Source organism: Melanaphis sacchari, unplaced genomic scaffold (genome assembly GCF_002803265.2).
Source record: "Melanaphis sacchari strain LSU unplaced genomic scaffold, SCAv2.0 Contig143_pilon_pilon, whole genome shotgun sequence".
Taxonomy (NCBI): domain Eukaryota; kingdom Metazoa; phylum Arthropoda; class Insecta; order Hemiptera; family Aphididae; genus Melanaphis; species Melanaphis sacchari.
In genome coordinates this window covers 30,985-51,119 of record NW_020270614.1, presented here as the reverse complement: position 1 = coordinate 51,119, position 20,135 = coordinate 30,985, and the positions used below count along the sequence as shown (strand labels likewise).

General features: G+C 26.3%; 1 long non-coding RNA gene and 1 pseudogene across 1 annotated transcript; both read left to right on the top strand.

Moving 5' to 3' along the window:
* The first annotated feature begins 2,351 nt into the window (after positions 1–2,351).
* On the top strand, positions 2,352–3,228 carry LOC112591823. Its single transcript, XR_003114527.1, has 3 exons — positions 2,352–2,395; positions 2,821–3,013; positions 3,081–3,228. It is a non-coding gene; the product is annotated as an uncharacterized LOC112591823 (long non-coding RNA).
* A 6,944-nt stretch (positions 3,229–10,172) lies between these two features.
* On the top strand, positions 10,173–14,468 carry LOC112591822 (annotated as a pseudogene).
* The last annotated feature ends 5,667 nt before the right edge of the window (positions 14,469–20,135 follow it).

Here is a 20,135-nt window from a genome sequence, read left to right as displayed (position 1 = left end):
TGTTAATCCATTTAACTATAGCTGGTCTTGGGTCCCATGACATTAACGGTGGCATGTTTAAATGTAGGTAAAGAAACTGATTTTCAGTTTCAACACTAAGAGACTGCCGATCAATAGATTTCAATATATTACTAGTACTAATGAGTCTTTCAACATCTGCACTATGGGGTTTCACAACCAAAATTCTTGCAAGAATATTTAATACATTTTGATAGTATTGTGAATCAGAAATAAATTTAACAAGATCTGTTAGATTCATTTTTTTTTAAATCTGAAATGTTATTAGCTTCAAGTAATTCTCCATACTCTAAAGAAAGGTCTTGAAGTGAAAGATCGTGGCCAACTAAATTATAAACTTTCTCTATATTTGCTGTGTTATTCGTGTTAACAAACGACTTTATTATATCAATATAAGTTTTATCAATATCAAATCTAGAGTCTAAGAAATTAATTAGAGTATCAACTACCTCGTCACATACTGTTTTTAATTCTCTTCGATCTGAGACAAAAAGATGGTGTATTTTCCGACGCCTTTGACATATGGTTTTTAATGGTATTCCATGGATTGTTGATGAATTTTTATTTGATTGTACTATGCTATCATTTAATGCATTCACCCATCCACCTATCAATGGTTCAGATTTTAATAAACGTAATCGATTTTTTACAATATCCGTTTCTTTTGACAGGTCAAGAATTTTTACAGAGTCTGATTGCATAATTAATTGGTACCGACTAAAAACTGTTAAAACATCAGCCATAAAAGCTAAAAACTTAAGTTCATAATCGTTTTTTAAAAATTGACTATAGCTCTTGGCTTCGGTCTCTACAGATGAATCCATATATAAAATTAGTGCATTCCACGAAGTTAATACTGAGTTTAATAAAGAAGCCGTAAACTCTGTCCATCTTCTTTTAAAGAGTTTTGGAAGTGGTAATAATGCACAGTTATTTTCTTTTCCTATATCTTGTAATGATTTAAAAAGGAAAAGGTAATGAAGGGGTAATATTTATATCAGAGGTTATTGACTATACACCTTTAGATCAATTAGAAATCATTACATTATCTTTCTTCTCTTGGCAATGACTTCTTTGTTAATGCTGTTGTGAATAAGGTGACCAGTGCACGTTGAATAATTATAAGACTTTTTTCACTTAAATACACTTATTATTTTTATTATAATTTTTCTTTAATACATTTGACTTTAACATAAATTTATTTTAACACTTACGTCTTTTCGTGTATACGATCTGCGTAGTCTTTTACACTGGCTTATGATCATTTACACAAAAAGACGGGAAGAGCACTGCGCCTGGACCGTTGGTGACCGGCCCTCTTATATCGGGTGTCCTGTGTGTGTGTTTGATCCGACTATAGGTCATTTTATTGTTTTACATGATTATATTAATAGATGACTTATAGCTAAAGGTTATACATTAATTAAATATTTGATTTTTGTCATATTGATAAATTACTTATAGCTAAAGGTCATAATTTTATTATATAAATATTTAATTATGATTGCTTGGAGCACATCATTACATCCACCCTAGCCTTTTTGTGATGTGTCCTCACATCAAAATAATAACATGTATGAAAGTTATACAATGAAGAAAATTTAGACTTATTAACAATTATGTTTGTATGCATATTGAAATAATATTTAAAAAAAAAATTTTTTTTTATACTTATTATACATATTTATGAAATAATATATAGACTAATGGATATAATATAATATAATTTATATATATACAGAGTGATTTTTTTTATCGTGAATCAGTTAATACCTCGGGAAGTATAAGGAATTTTAAAATAATTTTTTTTTTTTAACTTTTTAGGTTTTACTTTTTTACACTGTATTACAATTTTGATAATTTTAACTTACTCCCTTATTTGATAAAACACTATCAACTTTTGATTTTCAAATAGCAAAACCTATTTTCGTTAACAAAAATCTATAGACATACTGAAAAAAATAAATTTAACGTTTATAGAATTTAATTTGAGTAATCCATTTGCGACTTATTAATGTTTCAATATTCGTTTAATTTACTGCTACTGGGCAATCTTACAAACCCAACAGTAAAAACCAGAAGTCAAAACGAAATTTTATTTCAATTTAACACTAGCCATTAGGGTCATAATTGATAATAACAAGATAGATAAACAATACTATTAGATAAAAAAAGTGTTTATAAAATGGTTTTATAAATAGTTATCAGCTATATGTAAAGTATAAAAATAACATTTTACAATTAACCATTATGGTTACACAATATAACACTGGTTACTGTTTCCTGGTATACGGTCTTATCACGTATTAGTAGATAAACGATAATAAATGCCGGTAAACTGTTTTTGAAAACATGTGGTTTTTGGTTAATCGTTAATGTTAGTTTCCATTATCAAATATAAAATATTAATTATTAATTAATTACTATTCTTAGAATGTTTAACCAAAGAATATGTTTTAAGTAAATACTAAATAATGTGTATAAGTGTATTATTTAAAATATAAATTTAAAGTTTAAGCCAATTATTCCAATGTATACCTATTATATTTTTTGATAGTGTTTTAATGTTGTAATTTGGTTAACAAATTTGAATTTAATTAAAAATATACTTCTATCCAATCAGCAATATTATTATGTATATGGAAATCAGATTTCATATTTTGCTGACAACTTTATTTGTATAATTTATTGGTAAGTTCAATCTAAAATTAATATATTAGAATTTTATTTTTTTTATTAAATGATTTATACATATTATTGACAAATAATAACCATAGTTCAAATATTTTAATTTTATTTCAGTGGAAATTAGTAGAGTTTATATAATTAATCAAAAAATACAGTGAACTATATGACTGGACAGCTCAATTTGACCAGCAATTAAAGCAAATTTACATCGCTTGCTACTGGTATCTGATGACTTTAAAAGAATAAAATATCCATATTTCTTTACATATTATATTTTAACCTTTAAACAAACTAAACAATTTATTATGTAAGTATGAATTTTTTTTATAAAATAAATAATTTGATGTTTATCATAATTTTTGCTTATTTTTTAGAAAATTAATTTTGTTTTCTTTCAAATTTCAACCGCAATTAGTAGTACTAACTTTTAATTCAAATATCTATAACATGATTGGATGAACAAATACAATTTGTTATTTTGGTTAGTCACAGCATTGGACATGTCACCTAATAACTTAATACGTATGAATAAATAATTTTTTTTTTGTTTATAGAATAAATAATTTAATGTTTTTTTTTTTTGCATTTAGATAAAAAAAAAACAACGCAGCATCAAGACCAACTACTTCTACATTTGTAAAAATGTTTGATTGTTACATTATTAGTTAATTGTATGTTTAAATAATTAGGTTAAGTTATTGATTTACTATTTTCCATAATTAGGGCTATGGAGTTTTTACTAACCTAAATTGGCAAATTGAAAATTTTTTTTAATATGATAGTGTCATTTTTATGTAATATTAAAAGATTTTTACTTCATAAAATATTAATTAAAAATTAACATAATTTCAAAAAAAGTGTAAAAATAAATAATTTTTTAAAACATCCATAGTCCTAAAAATATGTTATATGTAGTCTAGAGTAGATAATAAGTATAAAGTATGTTCAATGTTCATTTATTTTTATTAAATTATCTAAGGTAGTGGACATGTTAAGTGTTAATATTTTTTATTAGTTATGACCTTACTCAAATCCTGCAAAATTTTGCACTACGGAAATTTGTTCATACTCTAGTAAAATTATTGATAACTAATGTGTGTATTGCCTTTGATAGTTTAGTATTGAATTAATGTCCATTATTTGGTCTATCCATACACAAGATAGTTTTGATATAAAATGCAAATTATACATTATACAAAAAATATATCCCAGAATACCTAATATTATTTATAAATGGAAAGTCTATAGTCCCACATCAGATTAACAATACAGGACTCACTTCCTCGATGCCCAATACATTATAATATCAGTCTGATGTAAATTATTTGTTGTGTCACTTTATTTGTGTAATCATCAAAATAACTTCCCACACAGCAATTGTTAATCAATACGATTGTATAAATATTTTTATTTGATTTAAATTCAAATATTTAAAATTTATAGCTGAAACGATATTGAATATATATTAATTTTTATTGATTGTAACCAAAATATTCATCAATCATTATTAAATATTTAAATAATCATATTTTATTTTAAATTAATATTTGAGGTTTAATAAGTTTTAAAATTTAACAATTATTAAATATACTGTGTTTCAATAACTATTTAAAATTAAAATTAGACGTTTATCCAATATTTATATTTAAAATTAAATGTTGGTTTTGTGTTGTTTGGAATAAATATTTTTATTTTCAACTACTATTTAATGTTTAAACATCGTTACAAATTAATTTAAATTAAATATTAACATATTATATTGATATTAAGTTAAAAACTGCTTTAATTTGTATGTTATATAATTATAAATTTATTGTAGTCGCCTATAATAGGTATCTATATACATATATATATATTTTATAATCATATTACCTATATTATCTATGGTAATAAAAGGGAATGTTTGCACTTTGCAGGCGTATGTATAAGTACAAATGTACAATCCTGCACTCTTACTTATATATTATTATTATAATTACCTACTTAAAGTATAGTAGCTGGTACCTATATATAATAACTGTATAAATATATATTTATATTATACAGAAAAATCTATCTTTTTCTTTTTATAATTATGTTTTATAATTTTTAAAATGATGTAAAATATTTTTATTATATTATATTATATTTTGAACAAATGAATGTTTGTCAATCTAATAAAATTATACTAGATGGCAGCGATAGAGATTAGTACAAAATATAATGTTTTGTTGCAATAATTTAATTGATAGACGTTATTTTTATTATTAATATTTAATAACCCTATCGATTTTTGATTGTATCTATACAATTTAAATATATAAATCTAATAACCTGCAAGGATTGGGACTTTACGAATTTGCATATTTGTTCATTAGGTGAATATAGAAAAAATCTGGTTCGGTATAAAAATTTGTTTTGTGTTGTCTGGGTTTGAGATTTAAAGTTTAAACATCATTACAGTGCATATTTTTGATTTGTTCTATTAATGCATATTTTAATAGATTTATTGATTTAATTATTGCTATACTAACTGCGTCATAAAGAGTTAAGATACTTTGTCTAACTCTAAATTAACAACTTTGAGTTGGTAGTTTGGTACATTTAATATCTTGATACAGGCTTGATCTAGACGTTTTAGCTAGTACCTAAGTGTTTTATATAGTTGTATAATATGTAAGACCTACTTCAGCCTCAGGTTCCTTGTGATTTTATTTAATTGGTTTTAATAAAACAGTACCTATAGGTATTTTACATTGTCTCTGTATCAGTAGTTGTAGACTGCAGTGTATCAAAGGTAAGGAATTATACTCGCTATTATTAAAAAATGCAATTAACTAAATGCAGGTTAAAAGCGTATAGACTATAGATGCGGTTAGTTCTACATTTGTTTTATTTAAATGTATCAGAATATTCAGTGTTATTTTTGTAAGTATTATAGCCATTAAAACGTACAAATTATAATATTACAATACAATATTCAAAATTCAGTTTGTAAGAGATGATACTGTTTAAAATAGTTGTAAAATATAGTAAATTATTAAGCTGCGTACACTGCATTAGCGAGCCGAACCTCTTGCAAAATGCGAACTATTTGCGAACCGTTCGCTGCACGAATCCATTTACCGTCGGTTTCTTTTGACCAACTTCGAGCAAACTTGGTACAAATTTGGACGTCACAAACGGTTCGCAAGAGGTTCGGCCTTCGGCTACGTCTACGTGGTTACGCGGCTTTACAATTGTCTATTTCAAGTTATAAATATAGAAATCTGTTGTTGTTGAATTATAATTTTAAGTAATTTGCGGGGAAAACCATAAACGACCGTTGCGTCCACCGTACTCCGCACTGCCCATGTTTATCGTTCGGGCACGGCGTTCGTCACGCACTCACACTACAAATAACAATACGACATCGGATTTACCACATACATATTATATTATTATTATTACATACACTGATTCAAATGTCAAATAATTACAATTACATGATTTAACATAAAACATTCAACATACGTATTCGTCACTGTGTAATTATTAATTAATAATATTATTATACAGTATATTTTATTGTGTCGTTCGTTTTTGATGATGGAAGTCATAATATAAAAAATATCTGCAGTTTACAGTTCACGTTCACATATGTTTGTCTACATTTTGGTAAGTATACTTAAAGTTTTCATTATCGGGCTCATTATTGTTAATTGTTATTAATATAAGATATAAATTATTGTGATCACCTACTAAAACGATGTAGACAGAATCAGAATGAATAGTTAAGCATAAAAAATAATAAGTTATTTAATATAAACAAATAGGTATTACATTTTGTATTACGCGTATATTGTTATTACTATGTAATATGTAAATATATCTAGTGGCGGACCAGTTTCATTATACTCCATGATGCAGGTTAAGTATAGTATAGTATTAAGTAATTCATTTGTTTTACTAAGTACCTATATTAATATGTATCAATGTAAAATTATATAAATTAATTATTGTGGTTGCCGGTTGGACTCCCTACTTTCACTATAAGCTTATTGTTTGTGTATTAAATTTGTTGGTTACCTACACATTTTGACATTTACTACAATCTGTAAAATATGTAAATACTAAATGTATATAATAGTGTTATAGTGTTCTTAAATTGAATTAATTTAAATGAAAAATATATTAATAACTATTGGCTATTACTTAAGCAAGTTGTTTGATAACTTATAAATATATAATATACCTAAAATGTTTAAGTACTAGCCATAGTGGTGTAAGTAGCTGATAGTGTAATAAAATTATAATATAATATATAAATCATATTATGTTCAGAATTAATATTAATGATAGGTATTGGAATAGTCTGCCATTGGTAACAATACTCTGGACGTATAAATTTTTAATTACAATTTACAGTTAACTATAAATTTGTTTTTCCTTTTAAAAAGGTTATTGGATGAAGTAAAACTTGAGATATTCGCAAGTTGACAATTATTGTAATGTACCAAGCTATAAACATTGTACATTTATGTCAATAATTTATATTTATAACAACAACTTATAAATTATAAATTTACAGCTTCAGACACCACTATAAATTATTAATTTATATCAATTGGGATTTTGGTAAGAATAAACAAATTAAATTTACAATTAAATATTAAGTAGATAATAATTTTTTTTTTTTTTTTGTCATAAATTAGTTACCCTAAAGAAAATTCCATACTGTATGCTGATGAATTCAATGCTTGGTATTAATCGAAGTATAATTATTATAGAGATGGTATATTAGTATATTACGCTTTTATCATTTATTATATTTATATAAGTTTCCAGACGCCAACAAAAATATAGGTAGGTACACAGTATTATTTGTATATTATTTTCAACGTAAATTTTATTTAAGTTAGTAATAAGTTTAATTTATTTGTTTTACAATAAATATTATTAATAGTTTGAAGTTAGCTGGTAGGTAGTAAAGTGTTTTCATATCTACTATTATTTAAATAATATTTACACTAGTAGGACTTTTCTATAATATATCATACATATAATAATAAAGTCATTATTTTATTTTATTTTAATGACAAATATGTCTAGTAAATCTGATAGTAAATCTACTAAGCGTAGAAGATATTTGAACGATATGGAAACTATTGATTTTATTGTTGAAAATCAAGAACAATTAAACTTTTTCCCACAACCAAGTACATCCCAGGATAATGGTAATAATTTGGTTGTAGAAAGCCATGATAGACCATCTCCCAGCGTAATTGTTAATGATGAACACCTTTCTAACAGTCTTAGTATTGATACATCTACCTTTCCTTTTTCAAGTATTAATTTTGATAACAATAATGTAGACATATCTGATTATGGTGATCTACAAAATGAATCATGTAGCTCCGATTCAAATGATGAATGTTTAACAAATGCTAATAATATTTTATATGATGATCAATGTTCTATTCTTAAACTTATTGCTAATTGGACAATTGAACATAATATTACATTATCTGCACTATCTTCTTTATTAAAGGTTTTAAAAAATCATAAATGTTTTAGTCATTTTCCAGTTGATGCTAGAACGGTGTTGAAGACACCTAATAAACCTAACAAAATTCAAACTATTCAATCAGGATATTATTACCATTTTGGTATTGAAAATGGTTTAAAATCTCATTGTAATTTTTCAATTATTAAAAAAAAATATAATTAAATTGGTTGTTGGCATTGACGGTTTGCCTTTGACAAAAAGTTCCTCTAGCGCCTTTTGGCCAATTCTCGCATATGCTCTGTACAGTTCTTTTAAATCTAATGTGTTCATAATTGGTCTTTATTGGGGGAAAGAAAAACCACAAAACAGTAATTTATTTTTAAAAAATTTTGTTGATGAACTTAAATTTTTAGCAGAAAATGGTATGGATACTGGTTATGGTAAAAAATATGTGAAGGTAGATACATTTTGTTGTGATACTCCAGCCAAGAGTTTTATTTTATGCACCAAAGGTCATGTTGGATATTATTCCTGTCCAAGGTGCACCGTTGAAGGTGAACGTATAAATAATACCATGTGCTTTCTAGGCACAAATTTTCGCAATAGAACTCATTTAGATTTTATAAACCGTATTGATGATGAACATCATATAGGCAATACAATATCAATTTTAACTGAAATACCTTATATAAATATGGTGGACGATTTCAGTATTGATTATATGCATTTAGTATGCTTAGGCGTTGTTAAGAAATTGATTTTATTATGGTTGGGTATATTTAAAAAATCTCCTGTACATGTTCGCATACAAAGCCGATATACAAATATAGTTACCAATCGTCTCTTATTTAATAAAAAAATATGTAACTGTTGATTTTTCAAGAAAACCTCGGGGATTAAATGATGTAGTGAGATGGAAAGCAACAGAGTTTAGACAGTTCTTACTTTATACTGGACCTATAGTGCTAAAAGGAATTTTATTGGATGAATGTTATATTCATTTTATGTGTTTACATGTAGCCTTTAGAATTCTATTATCTTCTAATAGTACTGAAAAGTTGGTAAATTTTAGTAAAAAAATGTTGATACATTTTGTTGAGAAGTTTGAAGAAATATATGGATCTCAATTTTCATCTCAAAATATCCATGGATTAATCCATATTGTAGATGATTATAGGAAATTTGGCTCCTTAGAGGAATGCTCTTGTTTTCCATTTGAGAACTATATGAAGTTTTTGAAAAAAATGGTAAGAAAACATGAGAGACCACTAGAGCAAGTAATAAAACGCTATCAAGAATTTTTAACCTTTAGTGAATATAAATTAAACAACAATCTATGCAATGAAATAATATACAAAAAAAAGCATGTTAATGGACCTTTACTTGAACACTTTACTACCTCTCAGTTCCAAATAATTGTTAAAAATAGAATTAAAATAGATATAAATTCTGTTTCTGATTGTTATATAGGGTTTGATTATGATAAAAAATTATGTATTTTTAAAGTTATAAATATTTGTAAAGATTCTATTAATGGTAAAAATGTATTTTTGGTTAAACAATTTAATAAAATTTGTTGTTACTTTAAAAAACCTATTAATAGCTTAAAGTTAGGTGTAGCATTAGTTGATGAATTATCTGAAGATTACACAACAATTGATGTAGAGTTAACAGAATTTTCTAAGTATATGATATTAATTGATAATGATAATAATAATGTAGCATACCCCATTTTACATACTCTTGATGTTATTTGATTATTAATTGTAATACAGTTATTAATTTTATGTGTATGTTTTAACGTCATATAACTATAAATAAATTGATCTTATTATTTATTTTATTTACTTTTTATTATTACGAATTCTGAGTTGATAAAATACAATAATTGATAATATCTAAATAATATGTATAGGTATCCTTATAAATTGTAATTTATGCTATAATATTTATTGTTTAACAAACATTATTTATTGTTGTATTATTATAGTATTAGAATATGGCAACCTATTCAGTTGTTCACTTTTATGGTAATGACTCTGTAGAACCTGTACCCAGTTTTTGGTTCATAAAGAATGGAACTTGTGCGTGGCCAAAAAACCGAGCTTTGATTAAGAAATTTGTACAACTTAAAACTATTCCTAATGAAATTGAATTTGATTACCACAAAGCAAGAATTCTTAAAAAAAATATCAGTAAAAAATATTTTTTGATAAAAAATTTCCAAACTATTAAATACTTTTAAAATTTGATACCTTTTTAAACTATAGAATCATTTGGAGAAGCTAATAATTTGGCAGAAAAAGGGTGTAATCAAAGTGACCTGTCAGATATTGGTGAATTAAATAAGTCTAAGAGAAAATTAAAAGTAAAAACCAATAACCAGTCATATTCAGATTGTCCCGAGTATTCAGGTTATTATTTTTATTTGTTCTCCTAATTAAATAATAATATATCTATATTTTAATTTATAAAACTTACCTATCACAATTATTATTTTATTTAGATTCTGATGATGAAAAATTCAATAAAAGTAATAAGTCTGATCGTACATTAAAATATGCAGGTTGGTCTCCTTCTCCAAAAAAGTTGAAAAGTAAGTTTTTACTTGTTATGTATTATAATAAATAAATAAATATCTATTGTATGTTATTTTTTACTTATAATATATATGAATATTTTTTTTAAAGTGCTGAAAAATCAACAAAAACCATCAATAGTTAAACAGCTGTCTTATTATGATATACCATCAAATATGACTGATAAGTATAAGAATGATGGTAAGTCATAATGTATTTATTATTCAATATTCACTATAAAAAAAAATAATAATAATAATTATAATAATCGTTACAAATGATTTATATCAGTAGGGTAGATGTATATTATTTATAATCATGTTCTGTTTTTACAGTACCAACATTTAATTTAAACTATGATAAAATTGATAGTAATGAAGAAATCATTGAAATTCAATTAGAATCTTCTGATGTTCATCTTGGTGAATATTATTTTTTTTAAACAATAAAGTTATTATTTTTATTTAAATTTCAATTATATTTTAACAGATGAAAAAAATTCAGAAGTATGTTTCAGAACACCTAAACTATTAGACATATCTACAGAAGCTATTAAAAATAGTACACCACTAGGTAATTCTTCAGTTTGATTTAAAAATATACTTTATATTTATATTTACAAATTTCATACAGGCACAGATTATCAAAAAGAAACTTTACACATGTTGACATTTATCAAACATGAATTAAGACGTATCATAAACAATCAAAGGGATATGGCTCAAAGACTTGATTTTATTGAAATACGTTTAAATAGCATGCCAACAAAAGATTCTTCTATGAATGGAATATCCTCATCATTATTAAATGATATGACTTGTTGTCCGTTACCCATCGATAATATGGCAGATCTTGATACATTGGAATATAATATTTTGGGAGAAGGTACATTCCGCATAAACTTGGTAAGAAACTAAACTATCTTTGATTTACTTATCAAATGGTTGAAATATTGAGTTTTAATCAATTATAATTTAATTTTTGTAACTATATAAGTATAGTAATTGTAGAGTAATCGAAGAAACAAGAAAAAGTTCTGTGCTAAATAATATTATAATACGCTAGGTATTCATAATAATATAATATATATTACTATTCAAAATAATATTAAAAATACTATAGCTATTATTATATACCTATAAATATTTCTAAAAAAGCAACTAAGTAAAATAATTACCATGGATATATATTCGTCATATAGTTTAAGAGGATGCTACCCATGCATTTGTTGTCTCTGTCTTACACACGTACGACATATCAAAATTTTGTTCTATAGTTTTGATATTAGGGTGAATTGACCTTTTATACAATTTTTAGATGATAACATTATTTGTGCTTAAGCATTGGCTTTTACTAAATATGTATTTTAATTTTCAAGAGAGATATGAGCATTTTTAATTTTTGATATTCACATACCCATATCTTGCTTTAAAATGAAAAAATTTAAAAATCGCCAACGCTTAAGTACAGAGAATGTTCTTACCTAAAAGTTTTATAATAGGTCAACTCACTCTAATATCAAAATTATTAAAACTAGTGAACAAAATTTTGCTATTTCGTACGTGTGTAAGACGGAGACAACAAATGCATATGGTGTAACGAGACAAAAAATGCATCGCACAATAATACCAGTACTACAGTCACACTCCCGCCCCTAGTGATGAACAGCGACACTACTATCCGTCGAATACTGTTCGACGGCAGTAACAAATAACTATAGATGGCGTGAGTGTGCCACGACCTTTAAAACACTCAAAGTTGCTTTACAGAAAAGGGAGAAAACCTATCTTCTAGTTGCAATAATGGCAAGTTCTACCTTTTAACATATTAAGAATGACATCTCACAAAAACTGTACACCCAATATGATTAGAAAAGAACAATAAAGAAGCGAAACGACGTTGTACGGGAGGCATAACTGGCACAGATATGATGACCAATACGTACACATATACCACCCGTCCGAATGATCATAAGTAGTAGTAGTGTTACGATTGTATATTCGTGGACAACCGACTATAGCAAAACGCATAGTATACGGCATCGATCCACGAATATATATATCCATAACTTTGAGTACGCCACATAGAGCGACCAGTTAATAACTGCTGTTGAAGAGAAGCCGCCATTTGGAAATCACGAAGCCAACCATACCACCAGTCAACCACCATCGCAGTCAGGAGCCACATCCAACGCCGAGGGACTACTGCCGATACTTCCAGACTAACCCAGGTAGAAGTTTACCCAGTATAAGGTACGTACCACTAGTCATTCGACGTTCCCACAGACTACGTTAAAACACGTAGTAGACTGTGTGGAACAAGTCGACATTAGTACAAGTGTCATTCCCAACACCTCTGTACTAACGTTGTAAATCTAATGGTACGTACGTATTGTGGTAAGATAAATATTATCACCCAATATATAGTGAATTGTACGAAATATTTGTATTGTAAGTTCTTTAATGAACATAATCGATTATATTATTTTATTGTACATTCCTAAAGGGAATCTAATTTTGATATTATATGTAAATGTATCCATAATGTACAAAACCTAACCTTGAAAGTGAATAAAACAAAGAGTAATCATTAAACCATTCTAAGTTTTATTACAATGGGTACTGGGTAGTCTTAAGGACTTGGAAGATCGTGGCCAAGTTTCTTATATGTATACCAACTAATATTTGTTTACTCAGTTATTTAAGTATAGAGGATAAGTTGTTTTTATTTTCATTTATTTCCTTGGTTTTGAAATTTGAGAGTTTTGCCTTTACAATTGTTTTAATATATTTACATATTTATAGGTGAATGAACTATCTTATATTGGTGGAAAAAATGTTAAATCTATGGTAAAAAGGCTTATGGCTAAGTTATTTAAAGATGAGTTACTGAAAGACTTCTCTTATACAGGGAAAAAGGGAAAACAGAAATTTTCAAATTTAGCAACTTGTTCAGTAATATTTGGTAAGATGTATAATAATTATAATATACTGTAATATATAACTATTGATTTTATTGTGTAGTGATGTGGGGAAAAGATGATTTTTAAGCAATGGTTTTTAAAAATGTATGGGTGGGTGCACCCATGATGCTTAATTTAGTAAAACGTGTAAGTCAATAGTGCGGATAATACATGCTCAAACTACATAACTACTATAATCATTTATTAATATGATATTATTATCAGGTACAATATAATAATAATAATGTTCATTTATTATATAAATATAATTCATTTTATAACTAAAATAAAATGTGTAAAATATATCTTATTAAATCAAAATTTAAGTTAACTAATAGTTTACCAGCAATAAAATAAATAACTATAATAATGTACACACATACATTTTAGTAAAACTATTTGCAGATTTTTAAACATATAAAATATGCATATGTTTTAACAGGTTATATAAATCCATCAGGAAGAATATATTATATATCCTCATTTATCATAAATATAATCTTTGCTCTTAACCATAAATTAGTTAAACACACTAATGTGTAATTTCTGTTTAGTTATAATGTATAATGAATACTACTTATATGCTATATTTACCTATTATTAAAACTTTCTTATTTAATTTTTAGATGCCATCAAAACTCAAGGAAAGTTTAAACATAGTACTCAAAATGAAATGGAAGATATTATTAAGTATGTACTTGCTCAAGCTCCATTTAATTTGAAGAGGCAAATTGAAAAAAAAAACTAACCTTTATTTTTTATCATTCAATACTAATTCTTTTATTTAAAGTTGCATCAATTTTTTTTTAATCCAAGTTTGAATATTTTTTGTTTTTAAGCGATTTAAATATATTAAAACTTAAAAGTTTAAAATAAATAATATATTTTATTCAATGATATATTGAATTTTTTTTTTTTTTTAGATTGGAATTTCCTTCATTTTTAATTGTTTATTTAAAAAAGTATTTATATATTATAATTTACAATACCTAGACATTAAATACTTATTTAATTTTCATTTTATGTTGTACTTCATTTTTGATTATATAATATTAATTAATGAAAATAAAATGTTTAATTACTATTAATTGCAGTTGTTTATTTTATATTTATTTAACATTTGTTTTCCTCGTATTCAATCTAAGTTAACGTTGATGGTACATTTATTAACCATTACAAAATCATAAATAAATATAAATTTATAAATATTAATTATTTTTTTTTTACTTTCATTAATAATTATACAAAACCAATATTTATTAGGAATTATATAATATATAAAAATCTTTTATCTATGAAAATTTTACATTTATTTAATATTGAATATTTTTTTGAAATATTTATTTAACTTTGTATAAATATATCATTGCTGTGTGGGTTGACATTAAACCATAAGTTCACAACAGCAGCAGAAACTACATCAAGCTTTTACTCGCGAAATCATAGTTCAAATTCTAATTTTAGTACAAATTCTAATTTGAGTTCAAATTCCAGTTTTTCTGAAAATGGTGTCTACGTGTATCAAGAAAATGATGATTTTGCTGGCAACACAACTAATCAACAACAAACTCAACCAGAAAATGCTGCTTGTTATATAACTAATTTTATGAACTCACTTGAAAACTAAACTATGTACCTACATATTATAGATTTAAATAAATATTAATTATATATTTCATAATTCATAATATGACTTATAATCAAATAAAAAAATATGATGTATTCATTACAATATTTTGTATTTTTGTGTACTTACCCTTAAATATTCTTTATGTAGCACTCGGTACAAAGCATCACAGGTCTCTGGAATAATTTTTCCAAGTGCTTGAGATGAAATAACTGAAGTGTATTTTAAGTCTTCGTAAGTCCTTCCAGTTGCGAGGAACCTTAGGGTAACTGCTAACCTCTCATGCGGAGAAATACTTTTACGCATTACAGTGTCTTGTTTTTGTATTAAAGGCGCAACCATTGACAGAAGATTACGATAAGTATCCTCGTCCATTCGTAAATAATTTTTGAAATCCAATGGTTCGAATCTCAGTTCATTTAATAAATTGACATGACTGTAGGTTTTTCGTTTTAAGAGCCAATCTTTGGTCCATTTTTCGCGTTTTTTTTGTTTTTTGTTTTTAAGAATTAGAGCTAAGCCTACCAAAGCTTTGGCGTCGTCATTTAGGGCTGACATATTGAATGTGAATTTAAAAAAAATAATGTGATAAATATGTTAGAGAATCTAATTGAAAAAAACGGCAAAAAAATATAAATATTTTGAACATTCGACGACTCGCAGCTGAGGACTATTGGCCGGAAAGCATGAGACTGCGCAGACCTGCGTATCCGGCAAATCGTGGCGTGTATGTCGTCATCGGGAATCGGTTAAAACTGTACAGGTTAAACTGCGCAGTCCGACCTCTCCGGCAAACCGGATCGTGTATGGCTACCTTAATATTAATTCATACAACGCTACCTATTGGGAGCTATTATAAATAAAATTTTAGTCACCGAAAATCCCTATACCATTGTCTATCTGTCTATTCTATAATCAATGGTATAACTATATATTCTATGAAATAACTAGTTAAAGTATAATTTTCATGTATTATTTCATACTTAAACTAACATTCGTGGATATTTCATAAACTGCCTAGTTATTTCAAAAAAATAACAGAATTCACCACTTTTACTATAACACACATATATATATGTCGTAGGCCATATGGAAAATTAGTTTTTATGCAAAGACTAGATTCGTTGCAATGGGGTAGCCCGTTTGCGAATTACTTATTATTTTTCTAAACAGCCTGCTATTTTTCAGGCTCATTCCATACAGACTAACTGCAGTTAAACCTTTTAAGAACTACAATTATAATAACAATATAAATTATATTATTTTAAGGGTGTACAGTACATTATATGGAATATGTAAACTGAATAATTATATACGGTAGTTTATTACTTTTTATACGTATTACTTATTAATTTATTACTTATACAGTTATACAGTTATTGACTATTGAATTACTAGTTTTATTATACATTACTAACTAAAAAATATGTGAAATATTTATTTTTGCCTACAACTTTGAAAATATTATATTTTGAATATCTAATGGTCCACGATCTACTTTTTTAATATTGGCTAAAACATAACTTCCTAGTTCCTATTCATAAACTGTATGAATAGCGTATTTATAATTAATTATTAAATTATTTTTTATTTATTTAATCATATCAATCGTATACATTTAAAATTTTTGGTTTTTACCTACATTATTAGTAGGTACCTACATTACAACCGGCTATTTTAAGAATTTAGATACGGATTGACGACGTATACCTACCTAATAATTGATGGAATCTACAAGATAATGACTAATCAGTAGATTAGATTATAACTTTTCATTGTACCTATTTTTGTAACTTACTGTAGGTAGGTACGTACTACAGTAAGTAACATACTGGTACATACTACAGTACTATTCGTTAGTAAACCGAGTGTATTTCATCGAGTGCGTTAATATTTACGAGTGCATAATATGGAAAATGTAACAGTAGTGAACAAATTTAACAATGAAGTTACTAATTATTATAAAAATAAAACGAACGCAGTTAAACAACCATGGACAATAGCTACAATATCCGATGCTGTTTCCAAAAATAGGACTTTCTAGCAAAAATTTACCTAATGATATCTTACAGTCGATAACAACAGAAGAAGATTTAAATGAGTTAATTAATACTGAAGTAAGTGATGAAGTAGATAGTAACGAAGAAGAAGATAGTGAAAAAGATAACCAAAAAATTAATGAAAAGGATAATAACATATATGACTGTAAAAATTGCAATTCTAAAATGTCTATCATAAACAAAGAGTCTTTGTGCGATACATGTGTAAAAGAAAAACAAATTCAGAAAGAAAGAGTAAAAGCTTTTGAAGGACAAAAAAAAGCCGCAGAAAAATGATACAAGCTAGTGATAAGAAATTAGTTATAATTGAAGTTGGAAATTATGTTTTAGTCAATATTCCAAAGGTAGACCGTGGACCATTAGACACACAAAATATAATTGGTAAAGTTATCGACAAAAAAAATAACGTTTACCAAATTGGTACAAGATTTGGAATTATAAATACGTGGTTAAGCAGAAATGTTCTACAGACAACCGATGCAGAATTTCTTGACAATTACCAGATACAATGTTAACGTTAAGAGAAATAGCGAAGAGACATTCTCAATTTGGAGGACAGGGTTATCAAAAATGTTTTTGCAAAACATTGTGCAAAACAAATAGATGCGCTTGTCGCAAAAAAAATGTACTATGTAGTTAAAGATGTCACGAAAAAACTACATGTAACAATAAGTAAATACTTTATATAATACTTAATATTGTAATGTAATAATTTTTGTAATATTGCAATTTAATTTAATTTAATTTAATATTTTACATATATAATATATATATATATATTTGTTAGTAATATAATATAATACAACTAGTAATTCAATAATCAATAACTGTATATAAATTAATAAGTAATACGTATAAAAAGTAATAAACTACCGTATATAATTATTCGGTTTACATGTTCCATATAATGTACTGTATTACCCTTAAAATAATATAATTTACATTGTTATTATAATTGTAGTTCATAAAAGGTCTAACTGCAGTTAGTCTGTATGAAATGAGCCTGAAAAATAGCAGGCTGTTTAGAAAAATAATAAGTAATTCGCAAACGGGCTACCCCATTGCAAAGAGTCTAGTCTTTTTGCATAAAAACTAATTTTCCATATGGCCTTCGACATATATATATATATATATATATAAATTTAGTGTTATTTTATTGTATTTTACATCTTAAAATTCTGATTATTTTTTTTATATAATTATTAAGATAAAAAAACTCGATTCATATATATTATGTTTACTTAAGAATAAAGATGATAACATATAAAATATTTTAAGAATTAAATAGGTTTTATATCACATTTATGCATATGTGTTTAACCACATTTAACTCAAATCAATATAAATGTATAGTATACACAAAACACATGATAGTAAGGATTCATGATGCATAATTGTATTCATATATATTCATATATAGTTTTAAAACATACTATAACACAAAAATTTATATACAATTATAAATATAATTATAATTATTATTATTTATATATTTATATATTTGTATATTATGTTTAATATTCAATTATAAATTTGGTGTTATTTTATTGTATTATACATCTTATAATTCTGATTATTTTTTTTATATTATTATTATTATCTCATTTATTTTTTACTACCAATACACAATACATTGTGCGTTTTACAAGTGTTTACTCTAATGTTAGTATCAAATATTTTACAAAAAAATGGAATAGTATCACACTCACCGGGATCAATATAAATGCATACTAAATACAAAATATATAATAGCATCATTTTATAAAGCATAAATATATTCATACGATAACACATTAATGTAAGTATTAAAATCCTGTAAAATTATACTTCTATATCTGATATATATGATATTTAAACCACTACTTGAGGCTATAAATTATATTTCATTCTTAATAATGAATATTACATTTTTATAACTTTATCAGACTCACCATAGTTAATGGTCACCAATGACTGCAAACTCCATCAAAAGTATTAAAACGATTTAAGAACAAAACTTTTGTTATTTGTGTTTGTAATATATATATATATAAGAATCTGTTAAATCTAACGCATGTCAATGATCATATGCACATTTTTATTATTCACATAATTGTTTTATACACTATCGAAACAATACACGCGATACCGCAAGTACACATTTTCTGAACACGACGGTGACATCTACGAACCGAATTCGGGGACAAACAGCACACACGCGATTCATAAAATACACACGGTACGCGATTAGAAAACACACAAAAGCAATAGTGAAATCGACTCATTCTGAGAGAAAAACACGTGGCACATGTCAAGGGACGACCGACTTCGTTATGCTAGCTCCACACTCTCGCCGAGGCGAAGCGAGGCAGCGCGAGCACGAGAGTGTAGTCGGTTCACTCGTGTCGTCTCGTCTCGTCTCGTCTCGCCTCGCCTCGTACGCGCTCCACTCCGAGTCGGTATTTTGGTCGCGAGTAGAGATGGGACTTATCGTTCACTTGGGTGAACTAGTTCGTTCGTTCACCGTTCATCAAATTGAACTAGTTCACTGAACTAGTTCAACTGAACGATTTAACTAAAACTAAAGTAGGTACTGAACGAGTGACCGATACCTAAAGCCGGGTTCACACGTGTCAGTTAAAACGTTCATTATGACTGATTCATCAAAACTGAACCAGTTATGAACGTGTGAACACTTGTTTCAGCATGACTGAATCATCAAAATTGATTATCAGTCATATAGAAACTATTTCTA